The sequence below is a fragment of the Hyperolius riggenbachi genome, chromosome 6 (assembly GCF_040937935.1).
Source record: "Hyperolius riggenbachi isolate aHypRig1 chromosome 6, aHypRig1.pri, whole genome shotgun sequence".
NCBI lineage: Eukaryota > Metazoa > Chordata > Amphibia > Anura > Hyperoliidae > Hyperolius > Hyperolius riggenbachi.
Window position 1 is genome coordinate 234,019,403 of NC_090651.1, and position 20,642 is coordinate 234,040,044.

Consider the following 20,642-nt stretch of genomic DNA (forward strand, 5'->3'; position numbering starts at 1 on the left):
GCGCAAGCTAAATGACAAACTGCACAACATGTCTGCGTTCAAAAACAACTAAGTTATTCAAAAGGCTTGTACACAAAATCCAACCTGCATGATAGATGGGCAGACAAACCTGCTATCAGTTGGGTTGTCTGGTTGTTTGCAAGCGATACACACGCTTAACTATCTTCCAACAGACCAAGTTTAGGGCAGATAGTTGGGCAGATTGTTGGGACGTGTGTATGAGCCTTTACTCAAACTCAATGGAAGAAAAACAGCTAGTAAAATAGCTAATGACATGCAGTCAGAATCTATTGTCTCTAATGACAAACTTCCTGAAAAAATATTATTATTATTATTACTAATCATTACTAATAATAACATGAATTACTATTATTATTATTACTAGATAAATATTGAAATGTAGAGGGCTGACATTTTTAAGCATGAGCAAATAAAACTAAGGAGAAGTTACCTAAAACTACAGTTAGAATTCTTGTTTCATTTTACTGCTGAAACATTATTGGTTGCTCTGGGCAGTTGCTTCACGTTTGTTATCTTTTATGTTGATAAAACAGCCCCTGCAATCCTTCAGCCCCTGCAATCCTTTAATGTTGACTTTAATGAGCATGAAATTACTATTGACATTAGAGAGTAGATGGACAAAGATCTTAAAAAGATCTCCCTAGATTGTTTTAAGAGCAGACTCCAAACAGGGAGTAGATTTCAATCAGTGATGTCCAGGACTGGTTAAGGTTCATTTTTTGACTTTTCTTATGCAACTTCAGAAGTATTTTAGGTCAGTTTTGATGCTGCATAGATTGTAAAGCTTTTAATAGCTTCTTCTATCTTGGCAGAAAAAATAGTCACCGTTACACCAGTGAAACATTTTAGGCTGTCCTCAATGGGTTAGAATGATGTAGAATTACCATTAGCACTGATGGGTGAGCAGACTGAGTATGTTGTTCTGCAACCTCCCAGATGAGGTCTTTTAACTTGTGTATGCTGTATATGCTGTGATGTACAGCATCTTGAACTTTCAGGTAAGGAAGTTGGTGTAGTTTGTGGTGGCTCCAATTTCAGATTTATTATTACTATTTTTTTGGGGGGGGGGGGGGGGGGGGGTGGAGGGGGCACAAAAGGGGTCCTATGGCTGCCTGGTGGGGCCCATTTGGGTGACCAAAATTGATGTTTGTATGGTGGACATTAGATAAAATTAAGGCTAACTAGTTCAGAAATGATACAAACCAAATGCAAACATTACAGACAGAACTCAGAGGCTATTGAGCGAAGCAGATTGTCCAAATGATGGTGCTATTATTGAAGAAAAGTTACCTACAGATGTACCTGGCTTTTTTGCTGGCATGTTTTAAACCTTACTTGCTAGCAAGCTGCTCCTGTGTGGATAGATTACAGGCAAATCATTACAGCACCCAGCCTGTGTCTCATGACTATACAAGCAAGGAAAGGAGGAAGAGACAGAAGGGAGAGAAACATTGTTTGTGTAATTCCTTATCTTAGTAGCTAAGCATTGCTGGAGACTAGAGCGTGTATTTTACACACAGGAAGTTTTAAATCAGGATCATTATTCTGATTTAATACATCCTGCCTGTAAAATACCAGCTCTAGTTTATCAGCTAATTTAAAAGAAAACCAGTAATTCAGGCTTTATTCCTGTTGACTTACAATGTTAGAACATACAATCAAAAGGAGGTACAGATATTTTTTTTTTGCAAATATAAGTGCCATCCAGATACATTAATTACAAGGGATCTTGCAAGGATTTTGATGTATTTATGGCAAGTAGATAAGGCCCTTGGTTTACTTAATGCCTACATAGACTCAGGCTGACATGGAGAGTTAATAACAGACCCTACCCAGTTCACTGTATGCTAATGGAGCCTGGAAACAGTTAACTGTATTCTTCCTGAGAGCAGGGGGGGGGGGATTCTGAGGGGCACAGTGATTCCCGGGGGGGGAGGAGGAGGGAGCAGTGCCTCAGAAATCCCCAATGTAGCAATGTAGTACCGCCCCAGGATGTAGTCATTCAGGCATAAATACAGGCATTTGCTACTGAGTTTCTGGACAGATACCGTATATACCGTACTCGCAAGCAAGCCGACCCACATATAAGCCGACCCCCCAACTTTTACCTGAAAAACCAGGAAAAAATATTGACCCTCATATAAGCCGGGGGTAGGAAATGCTGTCCGTGTGATCCCCCCAGTGTGTCCCGGTATAGCTAGTATAGTGCCCAGTATGGGTAGGTGGTGCCTCAGTATAACTAGTAAAGTGCCCAGTATAGCTAGTATAGTACCCAGTATAGCTAGCATAGTGCCCAATATAGCTAGCATAGTGCCCAGTATAGCTAGTATCGTGCCCAGTATAGCTAGTAAAGTGCCCAGTATGGGTAGGTAGTGCCCCAGTATAGCTAGTATAGTGCCCAGTATAGCTAGTATAGTGCCCAGTATGGGTAGGTAGTTCCCCAGTATAGCTAGTATAGTGCCCAGTATAGCTAGTATCGTGCCCAGTGTAGGTAGTATAGTGCACCCCGCTCCCCCCACGGCTGCCGCTGCTATTACCTTAGCTCGGCGCCGCTTCTATTCCCCTGTTCTGCTCGTATAATCCACAGCAGCGCTCCCAAGGCGGCTGCTGTGATGAGGGAGGAAGCCGTAGAGAGAGCGGCTTCCTGTAGCGGTGAAGTGTATCACTGTTACTATGGCAACCGCTCTCTCTCTCTCTACGGCTCCCTCTCTCATCACAGCAGCCACCGTGGGGCGCGCTGCTGTGGATTACGAGCAGGACAGGGGAATAGAAGCGGCGCTGAGCTAAGGTAATAGCAGCGGCTGCGGGGAAGCGGGGGGGGGGGGGGGGGGGCTTCATTTCTATAACATGACTCTTCTATAACATGACACCCAACTTTTGACCCACTTTTTGGGGGTCAAAAATTTGGCTTGCTTGCGAGTATATACGCTATTTAAAAGGAACTTTAATCAAGGATTTAACTTTATTCCAATCAGTAGCTAATAACCACTTTCCCATGAGAAATCTTTACTTTTTCTTGAATAGATCATCAGTGGGGTCTGTGTGGCTGATATTATAATAAATTCTTCCCACAGTGCGATGTCATAACCATGGTCTTGACAATTTCCTGTCTGTGTACCTTATTGCATTGTGGGAAATAACGGCTTAATCCAACTGCCAAGCAACCAGTATCTCCCTCTGTGCATATGTATATACGAAAAAAAATTAGCCTATCACATTTCTAGTGGGTGGGTTTATAGAAAAATGCCAGTTGTTGCTGTCTATTTTTTTTCTTGTCTGCCAGTAGTAAAAATGATGACATGCAGGCTTATTGTTGATCAAACAAAATACATGAATTACATGGTGAATATCAATCATTTCTTGATCTCTCGTCTAATTTTTTTTCACGTTATTTATTGAATTTTGCAAGTAAAAGCTTACAGGCAGAGAAAAAGCCCTGAACACTGCACTGTAACATCTTTCATATAAAAAGCAAAAATAATCCAGAGAACATCGATGCAATAAGTAACAAATAGAGTCAGATTTTCAGCAGGTACAGAGACGTCAAAGGTCCAAAGGAAGAACAATTTAAATTAATGTAAGAATGATGGTATGTGAGAAATGTTAGGGCGCTTGATCGAAGACCAAGGGATGTTGAACAGGATAGCCAAGGCTGCCAGGGTTTTGCAAATATTTCTAAGGTCTTGTTAACAACTGCCAATAATAATTCAAAAATACGGATATCCATTATAATAAGGTCCATAAGTTCAATCGATAAAGTAGGCTGAAGCCATTGATGAGCTATGTGCATCCTGGCAGCCTTGGTGATATGTTGGAACAGCCTGTGTTGGTGGAATTTCCATCCCCATAGTTTGTCACCAAGTAAGAGTAAGAGAGGATCAGGAGCAAACATGACCTCGAGGGCTGTTCTAATGAGGCTCTCTTCTATTTTTAAACTTCTCACTTTGCAATGTATTGATTTATTTTTTTACAACTACTATTTTTTCGGTAAAGTTTCTCTTTAAGGGCTTTCCCAGAAGCAGCATATACTGATCTGACCAGCCCTCAGTTTGTCCTATAAGTCCTGTTATTGTGATTACCATTCCTGGCCTGACCTGTTGGCTGTGACTTGTTCTCAGCTACTACTGCTAATTTAATCCTGCCTTGCAAATGTATTTGCCTTCCACCAGCCTCAACCTCAGCCTGGCAAACAACATTTCTTTATTTACTGTTTGACTTTGCCTTGTCTGATACTATCACCATTATTGGTCTTTCTGTACTCTGCTTCATCCCCCTGTCAGTGGTCTTCCAACTATGAACTTACCTTGTTCCCATCACTAGTGTTGCTCGGATACCCCCCAATCATGAATTCGAGTAAATCCGGCCATGGCAGAATCAAAATCCAGATATGCCATGATCGTGATCCGGATTTGAATCGGAGCTTCGGATTCGACTCGAATTTTAGCTGTGATTACATGTAGAATCCATGATCACGGATTTGATCTTAATGTTAATAGCAAAGCCCTCATACATGCTACAATCACCAAAATCGCATGGATTATAAAGGTGATCAATGGCTAAAACTTAAAAAAAAAATGCAAAAAGACCTACCGGTAATAGTTTTTGAGAAAATTGATTTTACATTTTCAAAGGAAGTTTCAAAGAAAAAAGTATACATGTAAATGCGGTAAATGGGGGCAGCATGGTGGCGTAGTGGTTAGCACTCTCGCCTTGCAGCGCTGGGTCCCTGGTTCGAATCCCAGCCAGGGCAACATCTGCAAAGAGTTTGTATGTTCTCTCCGTGTCTGCGTGGGTTTCCTCCGGGCACTCCGGTTTCCTCCCACATTCCAAAAACATACAGATAAGTTAATTGGCTTCCCCCTAAAATTGGCCCTAGACTACAGTACTTACACTACATAATATAGACATATGGCAATGGTAGGGATTAGATTGTGAGCTTCTTTGAGGGACAGTTAGTGAGTGACAAGATATATATATATACACTGTACAGCGCTGCGTAATATGTCGGCGCTATATAAATACTAAAGAATAATAATAATAATAAATACATTAACTGTCATTTACCACATTTAAATGTATACTATTTTCCTTTGAAACTTTAAAATCGATTTTCTTAAAAACTAAAAAAAAAGTATTTTTGAAAAAGAAAAATTCCCAATCCCTTGACCCCACTGTTGATCCCACTGTTCTACTTAACATATCCTGAAAATTTGGTGTTTATATCATGTAAGGCAGCACGGTGGTGTAGTGGTTAGCTCTCTCGCCTTGCAGGCAGCGCTGGGTCCCTGGTTCGAATCCCATCCAGGGCACTATCTGCAAAGAGTTTGTATGTTCTCTCCGTGTCTGCGTGGGTTTCCTCCGGGCACTCCGGTTTCCTCCCACATTCCAAAAACATATGGATAAGTTAATTGGCTCCCCCTAAAAAAAAAAATTGGCCCTAGACTACAGTACTTACACTACATAATATAGACATATGGCAATGGTAGGGATTAGATTGTGAGCTCCTTTGAGGGACAGTTAGTGACAAGACAATATATAAATAAACACTGTACAGCGCTGCGTAATATGTCGGCGCTATATAAATACTAAATAAAAATAATAATACTAAATACTAAATAATAATGTAAGGGGGCTTTGCTATTAACCGATAAACTCGGCGGGTTTAGGTGGTTTTAATCATGGCTGTGATCACGGCTAAATCCGTGATCACGAGCCGGAATTGGACCACAATTACGAGTGCATTCTGAACTGAATCTGTGATCAAGAGGTGATCATGAATTTGAATCACGATGTCGGATAGTGAAAAAATGCTCGTGAATTACAGCTATTGCGTGATCACAAGGTCGTGATGAGAATCACTACTTATCACTCAATAGGGGAGTAATCTTGAGGGTCAAGATCTGGTGGTCATTGGCAGAAAAGAAATAATTTACCGCAAATTGAACCAATGCTGCTTTGAAGTTCCGGTGTAGTGTATGAGATTTATCATTGTCAAAAGTACAAACTAGCCTTTGTTGGTATCTAAGAAACCCTTGCTACTCAAAATAATAGCTGGCTTAGACAGCAGCAATAGAGTAACTAGGAATCATCATCCCTGCCTGGATTCCTTCTAACACTACTCTATCTTCCATCCAATCTTAATTGATGGAAGATCAGGAGCCTATGCAGAATAGCCAAACCAGACCTGCTCTAACTCTTGAAAGGAGAGAAAAGAGGAGAACAGCCAACCAATGACTGTACTATGGGGCATTCAGTTATTTCCTTTTGTACCTGTCCTGTAAGGCCCACTGGTAAAGAAGATTCTCATCCAGATACTGTCTCCACATCTCTCTTACTCATGTGTTCTTTTTAGCACTTCAATGACAGCAGTTCAAGTCATTGTTGATTCAGAGGTTTGTGGGTCCTTCTTGGACTCAGACCTACCTCAGGAACTTCAAATTCCACTCAGGCACGCAGCCCAAGCCCTTACCATCCATCTACCTGCAGGCTGCATTATTAAGAGTGGTTCTGTCATCCAACAGGGTTTCCCAATTCTTACCTCCATAGTACCATATCACAATGAATGCCTTTGCTTTGATATTATTTCCTATACTTGGCATGGACTTGCACGAAGCCCGCAATTCAGTAGTGAACTAGCTTACTGAAGAAGCATTTGTGACAACTGAGTAATATGGTAATTTCATCAACATTTTTTTCAAACATGTCACATTTAAGTAAATATGAGGAAATAGGTAGGCACAAGAAAACACATTTTCATCATCTACAGTGAAGTCAATCATCATGAAAATAAATACCTTTTTTGTGAAAATGTGTTAAATTAAAAAAAAAAATGATGAGTCATTGTTAAATTACACATCATAATTATGATTATTTCATATTTCACACTAGCTTGACATTTCGCAATACAATTTTGGGCATAATTTCCTTCTATTTGAACCCAAGTAAGCTGCATTAGTGGTGAAAAACAAAAATGGAATGGATCTGATAGAAGCAGAAGAGGTCAAGAAAAGTTGGTGAGAATATACAAGAAGGACATGAACAGTACTTATACAGACACTTGAAATATGTACGCTGAGCATTAACCAAGCATCCTCATGAGTAAAGTAAAATGGGCATTAGAAGGTCTTGCTAAATGGGCATTAGAAGGTCTTGCTAATAATAGATCTCCAGGAAGTGATGGAATTTCAGTGGAACTTGTGAAAAGCTTGCATGAGGATGCTGTTGGAGTGCTGTTTGCAATTTGCAATCAAATATTGAAGACACGAGAGTGGCCTCCGGACTGGAAAAGGTCAGTTTACATTCAAATTCCAAAGAAAGGCCAAAGAGTACTCAAGTTATCGGACAATTGCAATAATCTTCCATTCTATCAAGGTAATGCTTAAAACTCCAGCTAGTCTGCAGCAATATCTGCAGCAAGGACTGCCAGATGTGAAAGCTGGTTTTAGAAGAGGGAGACGCACAAGTGACCTTATTGCCAAAATGCAATGTTTCATAGAGGAAGCAAGGGAATTCTAGAAGAATATCTACTTTTGCTTTTGTCACAGACCTGAACAGAGGAACAGGGTTTGACCACCGCAGTAATACAGCCACTATGACCAGGGAACAAGATGTAAAATAAGGTTTTATAGCATAGCAATGTAACTAAGGCCAATGTAGACTATATAGACTAAGGTCAGTTTTGGGGGGAATCAGTTAACTTACCAGTATGTTTGTTGGAATGCTGGACATAACCTGAGTACCCAGAGGAAACTCATGGAAACTTGGGGTGAACATACAAATTGCATGCAGATAATGTCCTGGCCCAGATATAAACTAGGTACCCTAGCCCTGCAAGGCTAGGGACGTCATGACATCCATGACATCACTGTGCCACCCATATGTTGATGGTGCAGCCTGATGCATGAACATTTTCTTCAAGGTGCTTGACTAGTTAGTATTTGTACTGATCTTTTGCATATCAAGTCTTGTCAGTAACATTTTGTACACAAAAATCTGTTTTACCCTATTAAAATTCTCTACGACATAATTCCAGTAACATTTCCTTTCCAGTGCATTGTCTTAATTATTCTCCTTAGACCAGCTTCCCATGTGTGCAGGTTAAACAAATACACAGCCATTATACAATATCTACACAACAGCATAAGTATAATTATTTTCTTTGGGATTTCATACTAACAAAGCATAACATTTCCCAGTGGGTTACTTGTTCTTAATAAGAACCATCCTATAATGTATGCTGTCTGTAAAACATGCAGGACCTCCTTTCACAAATATTACCACATGTTATGCTGAATGAAAAATAGGTTTGTCCTTTGAAATGTGTTGAATTTTCTATAACTCTACTAACCACTGATTATTTGTTTTTCCTAGCAGAAAAAGGAAACATGTCTGAATAAAAGGCAAGATCAGTTTTATTTTAATGACAAATCTTGCTGCTGGATTTTAGCCACTGTCTCAGGAAACAACATAGTATGTTAACCTATAATGAATCATTTGTTAACTTCTGTCCACACTCTGCTCCTGTGTGTTAAACATAAAGTCCAGAATGTACTTAAAAAAACACCCCCAATTATATTATTTAATGTCATTTATTTTTGAATACTGACTTCCACTAAAAATAATATGATTTAAAATTTGCTCAGAATAGCATTTTTTTCTACTGAAAACACTATCACAGAGGAAAAATAAATAATCTTTAAGACGAGTTATCTTATTCACTGCTACTATAGGGGCGTAGTGAATAGCATTCTCGTTTTGCAGCCATAGGGTCACTTGTTTAAATCAAGGCCAGAACACTACCTGCATGGAGTTTGTATTATCTTCTCTCCATGTTTGCAGGAGTTTTGGAGTTTTTTCCTGGCATTTTGATTACCCCTAAAATTGGCCTTATCATGGTGACCTAATGCTGGGTACACACGATGAGATTTCCCGTTCGATTTGCGGATCGATTCGATTAAATCAAACATGTTCGATTGGATTTCGATCGTTTTTTCATGATAGGTATGCAAAATCGACGGAAAAAACGATCGAAATCCAATCGAACATGTTTGATTTAATCGAATCGATCCGCAAATCGAACGGGAAATCTCATCGTGTGTACCCAGCATAAGGCTATGGCTATGGTAGGGATTAGATTGTGAGCTCCTCTTTGAGACATCTAGAGACATGACTATGGACTCTGTAATGTGCTGCAGTAAAAAATACACAATAATAAGTAGCCTCTGCTGATCATGATGATATATATATATATATATATATATATATATATATATATATATATATATATATATATAGATGTCCTTTAACACCTCAGTGATACGCTTTGTAGCCTTTTCGCCTTGGGGAGGGGAGCACATCGCATCTCCCATCTTATCAGCCCTCCTGTCTGGATACCACTAAACTAAGAAAAACACAAACAGAGATGAAAAGAAACAGAAGTTAAAGAGTGATGCAATAGTACGCGTACATCCACCACGTGTCAGTTTAGTATCCTACCCCTCTATATTTCCCTCCGTCGGCTTCTGACACCTCCAACATCGTCCATTTTCAAACTTAATTTAACCTCCTCATCCCCACCCAGGGTCCATTATCTAAGTACTCCTCAGCAGAATCTGTCTCTTATCTCTCTATATTCCTCCGAGTTCTTAAATTCCAACCATTTATCCTAATTCTCCTCCTCTCGCCCATGTAGTATGCTAGACAACGCCTCCATTTTTTGGGTGTGATTTATTTCTTCCATCAATTCATTTAATGAGGGGGTACTTGCGTCTTCCATTTCTTACAAATTAAGATCCTAGCTGCGTTTATTAAGTGCATCCCCAAGGAGCCTCTGTACTTTTTCATCCCTCTTGTATTAAGATGTAATTGGTAGATACTTGAGTCCCCTGAGACAGGTATATCTTCCATTTCAGTAATAACTGTTTTGCTGCGTCCCAGAAAAGAGTCAAGCCCCTACAACTCCACATAATATGTAAAAAGTCTCCCCTTTCCTGTCCACATCTCCAGCATATAGGATCCACGCCACAGATCTTATTTAATTTTTCAGGGGTATAAAACCATCTCATAATTATCTTATATCCGGATTCTTGAATCCTTGTTGAAACCGATGCTGCATGGCACATTCTAATTATCCTGCTCCATTGATAATAGGTCAACTTTCTGCCAAGATCCTTCTCCCAGCTAATCTTGTAGTTTTGGGAATGGTCTATTTCCTCCTCCAAGCATTTTTATACTCTTGCCAGGATTCCCTTTGTTTGCCCCCTTTCTACACAGTCTTTCAAATTGTGTCAACTCCCTGGATAATTCCCCCTTGTTACCCAAGGATAGCAAAAAATGTCTGAACTGACTCAGACTCCAGGTATCTACTTTCTCAATGCCCAACTGCGATGCTACCTCCTCTTCATTTTTCCATATTTGATTCGATATTAGAGTTTGGATCCTTAGTTTCCCTCCTTTCCTCCACTGATTATGGTTCTCCTTTTGGCATCCCCGTTGAAATTTTCTATTACCTAAGATAGGCATCAAGTGGGAAGGTTGAGGTGATATATCCCTTATTTTACAGGTTCTAGCTAAGACTTTTAGTGTATGTTCAATCAATAATCCAGTGGCGGAATGACATTTTGGGCTGTATGGCAACCATTGTACAGTATCAAGTGGCTCCTCAAATAATTCTTGTTCCAGTGAGACCCATTGCTTATTTTCTTCATTTCTGCTCCAGTCTATTATTCTCGTGAGTACCGCTGCTTTATAGTATCTATACAGATCTGGCACTGCAAGCCCACCTTTTTCTATTGTTTGAGATAGAAGTAAAAATTGTATTCTTGCTGTCTTAGATTGCCAAAGTCGAGGAAGACCCTATGGACACCGTTCAGGAACCCTTTAGGAAGGGGAGAGGGAGAGTCTGGAAAACATATAACAGCCCTGGCATGATATTCATCTTTAGGACGTTAATCCTGCCAAACCAGGAGAGTTTCAGTTTACTCCATTTCTCTAGATCCTTCCTGAAAATATTTAGCAAGGGGATATAGTTTAATTTTACTGTTTCAGGGACACTTGCTGCTAACTTAATTCCCAGGTATTTTAGTGATTCCTGTTGCCACTTAAAGGGAAACATTTTCCCAAGGCTCTCTATTTACTCGTTTTTCAATCCTTTTGCCAACGCTTCACATTTATCCCAGTTTATTTTTAGGTTTGATAGCCTACCATACTCCTCAAAAGCCTTAAAGGGGTTAGGCAGCTCCGATCTAGGTTTTGTTAAGTAGAACAGAAGATCGTCAGCATACGTTGGCGATCTTCTGTTCTGTCGATCCTATTTTAATACTCGATATATCTATATTCTCTCGTACCATTCTCCAAAGGGTTCCAAAATAAGGGCAAATATCAGGGGGGCTAGTGGACACCCCTGTCGGGTTCCATTAGCTATCCTTATGGGCTATCCCTATACATAGCCAATATCCATGTGTGCATATTCTCCCCCGTCCAATGTGTCTCAGCACCACCTCAATGAACCCCCATCTGACCCTGTCAAACGCTTTCTCGGCATCTGTTTATAGTAGTACCACAGGGCCAGATGAGGATCCTGTCCACTGGATTATATCCAAGGGCCTGATCATATTGCCCCGTGCTTCCCTTCCCTGTATGAACCCCACTTGATCATAATGGATCAATAATGGATCAATAATGGATCAATTCCCTCATATAGGTGATAACCGGTTTGCCATAATTTTTGCAAACACTTTCAGGTCTATATTTAGTAAGGAAATAGGTCTGTATCCTGACCAGGATGCAGGGTCTTTCCTCTCTTTCAAGATTACCGATATATGTGATATCAGAGATTCCTGTCCAAATTGTCCTTTCTCCCTATCTTTTGTGTTTATTGAATTCAAGGCTCTCAACCAAAAGGGTTCAAGTATATCTTTATATTTTCTAAAATTTTCTAATGAGAATCCATCAGGCCATGGTGCTTTCCCCCCTGACATTTGCCCCAATGCCCTTGTCAACTCCTCCTCCGAGATCATTTCTTCCAACTTATTGGCCTTTGTGGGGTCAAGTCTTCCCATGCCACATAGTCCTCTATCCCCCCCCCCTGTTCCCACAGGGATCCTCTTCTATCTTTTATAGTTTTCCATAATATGCACTGAACATCCTAGTTAGAGACTCATTCCTATTATGTTTTTGGCCCTGATTATCACATAAGAATGGCACATAATTAGAGAACTGCTGTTGTTTTAATGTTCTTACCAGTAATTGTCCTCCCTTATTTCCAAACTCATAATAATTTCTCCTACATCTTGTTGCTGCATACCTAGCTTTCCTAAAGAGGATATTTTTGAGCTTTTCCCTATTCCTAGTTAATTCTACCAGTATATCCCTTGATAGTGTATTTTTATGTTGAAGTTCCAATCTTTTAATTTCAGTTAAGCAATTTGTTATCTCCTTTTCCCGCTCTTTCTTTAATCTACTTCGCTCTCTGATGAAAACCTCTCTCATTACTGATTTGTGCGCCTCCCAAAGGACCATAGGTGCAATCCCTTCCTTATCATTCTCTTCAAGATACTGCATTATCTCCCCGACCCTAATATATTTTCCTTTATTTCCTCATTCCTCATGCTAGCTTTATAGTGGAGCCGCTGGAGCGCACACGCAGGAGGCGGGGGAGTGTCCGTACTTCTGGCGTCATGATGCGACGCCAGAAGCAAAGATTACAGGACATACTGCGCATGTGCGGCGCAGTATGTCCGGGTCAGGGGTCAGGAGAGTCGGCCAGTACCGGGAGCTGTGGCTGACGAGCGGGACCCGACGGCAGGGAGCGAGGGGATCGGTGAGTATGTCCTTTTCTTTACCTACACAATGCAGGTTTTATCTCTCTGCAGCCTTTCGGCTGCAGTATCCTTTAAGACAATGGACGTTAAGGGAAAGCAGATTAAGGTGGGACATTCTGTGTTATACTCAACATGCTTTTGCCTTCACCTTTACTTAGGAACAATGGAGGAGTAGTCAAACATATAAAGAGAATAGTACAAAAGAAAAAAAAAAAAAAGATCACCCACAACTTATAAAAGAACAGTATATACTGTCTTTCTAATTGTAGTGGACATCGTCGACGAGTATTTGAGAATTTCTCTCATCTGGGGGGTGTCCTACCTCGCCTTATGGGCATCTAACCCCAATAGAGGTCAGGGTCGAATCATCAGGACGATACACGGTCAGCCCCTCCATGGTATGGGTCCCTTCCTTCTCCCTATCAGCTGTCCAACTCATCCTTCCCTCCCATTTCTCTCCTCTTCCCTATTCGACCTCTCCACTCAATGGGCCATATGCAATTCACGTTTTCACCTAAGTTTTCTCCAAGGTGATATTTTCACAACTTGTAAATAAAATGCCTTTTACACCACTAGCAAACAAACAAATACTCAACATAATTTTGATAGTACTTTTTCACCTACTTTTTGGTACTTTTTACATTGCAAAGTGTGAAAAAGTTAATTTAAATTAAAGATGTAAAATTATCTCCTAGGAGAAAACTCAAGTGAAAAAGTGAATCGCATAAGGCCCAATATGTTTACATTAATCTATTTCCTAGTATCTAGTGGTTTCCTGTGGGTTCATGGAAATGGGCCAGGCTTTATGTTTTGTTGAAGCCAACAACCCTATGGGCTCTATCTTTACAATAATTTCTGTCCAAACATTAAGTTCAGTCCGTATTTCCAACAAATGGTTATCTCATCCCATAACACACTTTGCAATCAAACCATCTCCCTTCCCCCTCCCCCTTTCCCTCCTAATAATTCATAGTTTGAAAGTTCACTCTACCTAAGAACCTATATATACTCTATTACACCTCCAGGATGGGCATGGGTCGGGGGCACCTCTGTGAGCCTCCAGCCCATGTCCTAGCATTTCTTTTCACACTCTTTACCCTCATATTATAAACATACCCACCCTTTATTGTATTGATTCCTGTGTCATCCACCAATTATCCCCCCCTGATTCTTCCTGTGAAGGGCTGTGCTTGGGAAGCACCCAGGTGCACCCCCGGTCTGCGCCCCTTCTATCCCCCCTTACTTCGCTAGTCTAAAGACTTAATTCCACCATTCCATCTCATTACTACCCCCTGTTAAGAGAGAGGGCAGGGGGCGCCAAAGCACGCCCCCGTACCCTCCCCTAGCCCCCACCCACAGTGCCACACATTAGCCCCCATATCCCCCTACACAGCCCTCCCCTATTAAGTGGGCGCGGAGGGACCCACCTAGTGGCCCCCTGTGTCCACTTACCTCCCACCTCTTATATCACCCCAAAACTTAGCTATACACCATTCCACCTTCAAAGTGGCCATAGATCGGGGGGCACCTCAGTGAACCCCCGATCCATGTCCGGAATTTTCTCTTCACTATCTAGTCACTCTTTTGTGCAATAGCCCACTAAACACTCCTATTATTAACATACATTTCCTATTTTGTGTTAACTCTCATGCCAACCACCCATTATCCCCGCCAGTGTTTCCTAAGAGGGGCTGAGTACCAGGAAACACCCAGGTGCACCCCTGGTCTGCACCCCTCCCATCCTCCCCTTAATACACACAGTGCCGTAAATCACCCCTCCTTCCCCCATAGACCTCCCTTCCCTATTATGTGGGCACGGCGGGACCTGGCTAAGGGCCCCCCGTGTCCACATCCCTCCCATTTCCCACTTCTTATATCATCCCGTGCTTTTCCAAAGTCAACATCATACAGTGGGTTGCAAAAGTATTCGGCCCCCTTGAAGTTTTCCACATTTTGTCACATTACTGCCACAAACATGCATCAATTTTATTGGAATTCCACGTGAAAGACCAATACAAAGTGGTGGACATGTGAAAAGTGGAACGAAAATCATACATCATTCCAAACATTTTTTACAAATCAATAACTGCAAAGTGGGGAGTGCGTAATTATTCAGCCCCCTGAGTCAATACTTTGTAGAGCCACCTTTTGCTGCAATTACAGCTGTCAGTCTTTTAGGGTATGTCTCTACCAGCTTTGCACATCTAGAGACTGAAATCCTTGCCCATTCTTCTTTGCAAAACAGCTCCAGCTCAGTCAGATTAGATGGACAGCTTTTGTGAACAGCAGTTTTCAGATCTTGCCACAGATTCTCGATTGGATTTAGATCTGGACTTTGACTGGGCCATTCTAACACATGGATATGGTTTGTTTTAAACCATTCTATTGTTGCCCTGGCTTTATGTTTAGGGTCGTTGTGCTGCTGGAAGGTGAACCTCCGCCTCAGTCTCAAGTCTTTTGCAGTCTCCAAGAGGTTTTCTTCCAAGTTTGCCCTGTATTTGGCTCCATCCATCTTCCCATCAACTCTGACCAGCTTCCCTGTCCCTGCTGAAGAGAAGCACCCCCCGAGCATGATGCTGCCACCACCATATTTGACAGTGGGGATGGTGTGTTCAGAGTGATGTGCAGTGTTAGTTTTCTGCCGCACATAGCGTTTTGCATTTTGGCCAAAAAGTTCCATTTTGGTCTCATCTGACCAGAGCACCTTCTTCCACATGGTTTGCTGTGTCCCCCACGTGGCTTGTGGCAAACTGCAAATGGGATTTCTTATGCTTTCTGTTAACAATGCCTTTCTTCTTGCCACTCTTCCATAAAGGCCAACTTTGTACAGTGCATGACTAATAGTTGTCCTATGGACAGAGTCTCCCACCTGAGCTGTAGATCTCTGCAGCTCATCCAGAGTCACCATGGGCCTCTTGACTGCATTTCTGATCAGCGCTCTCCTTGTTCGGTCTGTGAGTTTAGGTGGATGGCCTTGTCTTGGTAGGTTTACAGTTGTGCCATACTCCTTCCATTTCTGAATGTTCGCTTGAACAGTGCTCCGTGGGATGTTCAAGGCTTTGGAAATCTTTTGTAGCCTAAGCCTTCCTTTAAATTTCTCAATAACTTGATCCCTGACCTGTCTTGTGTGTCCTTTGGACTTCATAGTGTAGTTGCTCCCAATATTCTCTTAGACAACCCCTGAGGCCCTCACAGAGAACCTGTATTTGTACTGACATTAGATTACACACAGGTGCACTCTAATTAGTCATTAGCACTCATCAGGCAATGTGTATAGGCAACTGACTGCACTCAGATCAAAGGGGGCCGAATAACTACGCACACACCACTTTGCAGTTATTTATTTGTAAAAAAAAATTGAAATCATGTATGATTTTCGTTCCACTTCTCACGTGTACACCCCTTTGTATTGGTCTTTCATGTGGAATTCTAATAAAATTGATTCATGTTTGTGGCAGTAATGTGACAAAATGTGGAAAACTTCAAGGGGGCCGAATGCTTTTGCAGGCCACTGTATATAATATGTGATATATAATCTCCATGATGTACTTATCTCCTTATTATCTTGGGATATTCACCCAATAAACACAATGGGCCTGATTCACAAAGCGGTGATAACCCAGTTAGCACGCCTAAAAGACTTTAGGTGTGATAACCATTGCACCATGCTGGTGAAAAGCCAGTTTAGGCGTGATAATTTTAGATAAGTTTAGATCGTGCGCAAAGTCCTGCACGCAAAGCAGCGCCATTAAACTCTATGCGAAGTGCACCAGACTTTGCTAGTGCAAAACTTTTGATCAGCTGTGCACTGTGGTGCTAACCCAGTTGGTGCTATAGTTATCACGCCTAAACTTATTACACCTAAACTTATCACACCTAAACTTATCACGCCTAAACTGAGTTTAGGCGTGATAAAGGGCTTTTCACCAGCATGCTAACTGTTAGCACCGCTTTGTGAATCAAGCCCATTATATATCATAGTGTACAATTTCACAATTACAATCCCTATATAATATATACTTTACACTTCAATTAACCATACTAACAATTAAATGTGTTGGAGTGAAGTCCTAATACCCCTCATTATTTATCCCTGTTGTGAGCAATCATGTCCGTTTTGTGTTCTGCCTCCCCCTCCAAGCATCCCTCCCACCAATCCATATCCTCTCTGTCCTACATCTATCTTAATCCCCCTATCATAACTAGTGTGTCATGCAATTTTACCACTTAATGTCTAAGCCCAAAAGCCCACCCTTTTAATGTCCCATTCCCGGGCCACTTTCCCCTCTCCCCTCTCTTGAGACTTATAATGAGGGTCGACTTTAGCATAGATTAAGTCGCTGTCCTTTTATAGACAATTTTTCCTCTTCGGAGGTAGAATGTAACGATTGGTATCAGCACGCAGAGAGGATCTGATTATTGGCGATCTGCAGTTTCACCAAGAATGCAGATATATACCTGATTATTGATGTTCTGCAGTATCACCGATAATCCGATATATTGCTAACCTCTGGGCACCAGCAAAAGAACACAATAAAGACAGTAATATAAATCACAGAAGTGTGGAAATATCCACCACATGGCAATTCCTCAGAGGTGTGGTTACCTCTGAATGGGAACCCCGTGCGTGAGATCCTCTAACCAGGCAGAGTGAGGAATCTCGACCCCTAGCAGTAATCGTTTGCTTGGGGCAGGTGTCTCGGAGAGGCAAGCCTCAGAGATAACCCTCCAGTGGGAGACGTTCCACTGAAGGGAGAATGGTCAGACAGGCAGAGGTTCGGCAACAGAGAAGACAGATAAAATACAAAGACAGAAGGCTGATTCGGTATCCAAGGCAAGCAGGGTCTGGCAACGGAATATCAGATATGCGAGGTACCGAATCAGAAGACAGAGGAGTAGTCAGAAAAGCAATAAGTCATAACAGATATCAAACAATGCCTAGTCTGAGTGCAAGGTCCTTGGTCTCAGCACCCTGGAACTAGTCTGAATAATAACACAGATACACAGTACAAGTAAACTGGCTAAGTGTGAATTCCCAGGTCCACCTTGTTCTAACACACTGTAGGATCTGACTAAAGGTCTGAGTGCTTCCACGTAGTGATCGCAACGGCAGACAACCAGCTACTGACAAGCAAGCTGTATATATAGTTGCAGGACTCTGCCGTCCCGCCCGAACCACTCAGCCAATCAGGAGTCCAGCAGGAATCAGCTGATCATCCTGATCAGCTGACACATCTCCTGCTGGCATAAAGGTCCTGAGTTCTGGCGCGCGCGTGTGTAGCCCTAAACCTGTGTGAACTAACAGGCTCAGCCACACCAGCTGCATGCTGCTGCGTGCAAACCGCCGCGCTGGACGCGGAATCAGCCGCCTGACTGTTGCATGCGGCGGCTTTTCCGCGTTCCGCTCTACCGCCAGACACACGCTTCCGCGTGCAAACCGCCGCACTGGACGCGGAATCAGCCGCCTGCTCAGTAGCACTCGCGGTGGCTTTTCCGCGATCTCTCACATATAATAATTCCAGTTCTATCAATGTGCTCTGGCCCAACATGCAGAGGAAAGATAATGGGGCGCCCCTACAATAAACTAATAGTTTATTTATATTCAGCGGGTTTTCCACGTCTTACCCATCGTGATACTCTCTGGGTCCCAGTCCGTAACCGCCACTGGTGTGATGTCTATTACTTGAAATAAATCTGGTAGCTCCTCTGGGCTTTTCAGAGTAAAAGCTAGTGCTCCTTTTCTAATATGTAGCGAGAACGGGTGTCCCCCCATCTATAAATCACGTTTTCTTACTGTAAAACCTGTATCAATGGCTTAAGGGCCCTCCTCTGCTGCAGCATTGAAGAAGCTAGGTCCTGGTAGAGCTGAATAGACTTTCCTTCAAAGACGATCTCAGGGTTTTTCCAAGCCGCCATCATTATGGCCTCTTTCTCAGTGTAGTAGTGGAGGCGGCATATCACATCTCTTTCCCTCTCTCCTATCTTTAGCGATGGTCTCATAGTGTGGTGGATCCTGTCTATTAATATTACTTGATCCTCAGGTCTTTTCAGCAGCCTGTTAAAAATCCCCAGGGCAACCACGCGTAGTTTCTATGAGTCCACGGTCTGCTGGAGACCTCTAATCCTGATGTTAAGTAGTCTTGAGTGATTTTGTATGTCCTCCACTTGTGTACACAAAGCTCTAGTAAGTGTTGTTTGATTGTTTTTCTCCTGTTGGAGCACATCTAGTGCTCTCTTAATTTTTAACAATTCAGCTTCTATTTGATCTGTTCTGGCGTTTACCGCTATGACTTCTTCTCTTAACCCTGCTACTACAGAGCGCGTAGCTGCCAAGATCTTCTCCGTCTGTTTGCACTGATCCTGTTTTGTGGGTACGTCTTTAAATACGACCACGCTTCCTCTAAGCTTGCGGTTTTTTTAAGTGCTTGCAGAGTCGGGGACCCATTTGGTTAATTCTGGTTTAGCTTCTCTGCCATTTTATCATGCGGGCTATTAGCCGCCATCGGGGTAATTAAGTCAGATGCCCCACGTTGCGGTGTCTTGGGTGTATTAGCTGCGATGCTATTGGCTGGCCCAGTCCCAGGCTCTGCTACTTTTTTCTTGGAGCCCCCCCATCATATTTCCGGTTTACTACCGTGCCTGCGGGTGAGTGCATGGCTTCAAGTTAGGTTATATGTCTGTTGTGTAACTAGCTGCCACTCTTTTCTGCCACCTACAAACTTACCCGACCTAGATCTCTAGAAGATTGCCTCGGTTTACTGCAGGCTCCAGTCTTTTTCAGATGCCAGGTTTTGGGAGGTACGGCTGCACCTTCTCAGGCTATGTTGTGGGTCAAACCTCGTGTCTAGATGGTATATCCAAGTTTACTACAGTCCTGCAAGTAAATGTGGAGCTTCACGCTGGGCTATATGCCTCCCATACCGCTTACCGCCGCTCTTTTCCACTAAATGCAGAGTCACCCCATCCTGGGCGCCACGCCAGAGTCCCTTCCAGGTTGCGGTATCCCGGTAACACGGCTGCACCCTCCGATGCCATGCTGTATGACAAAGACAGCGTGTCCAGTTGCTTTCTCCCGAGCAGAGAGATCCCGGCCGCCGTTCCATCGTGTTATCTCTCCGGAGCGCCGGCACTGCTATCCACGCAAGTGTCTCTGGACCCGTTCCATGGATGGGGGGGGCGTGACTCACATGACCACGTCATGACGTCCGCCCCTCCTCCATGAGGATATTTTTTTAACACTAGTGTCCTTGAAACTGCAATTCCATTGCTTGTTTTCTGACTCCTTTAAATAGGAGCCTTTGGGGTTAATTCACAAAGCTTACTTATTTTTCACCTTAAACAGTTCTGGATCCTTGGTATGTACATATATGCCCCTAAAAACATCACTTTAGGATCAGGGGCGTATATATACACATTCCTTGTTTTCAGCGCCATGCATGCCCGCCGAGAACTGATCAGTGAATGAGAACAGGTTCACAAAGCCGATGAAAGTGCCTGGGAATTAATGATCACGGGCTTCAGCAAGAAGCCACTGATCATTCATAAAAATTAAGGTAAACACACACACACACTTATTTCCTGTGTACTGGTATAAAAAGTTAAATCTATAGTTATTAATCACAAGCAATACCCCTGACATGGGAGAGAAACCACCACAGGTAAACCTCCCTGCAGGGAGGTTTACCTGTGGTGATTTCTCTCCCATGTCAGGGGTATTGCTTGTGGGTAGTGTTGGGGCTTGAATCCTGGGTCCTTTTATGGGAGGGTTGCACTTTGGGGACATACACTGCATTGTCTTTT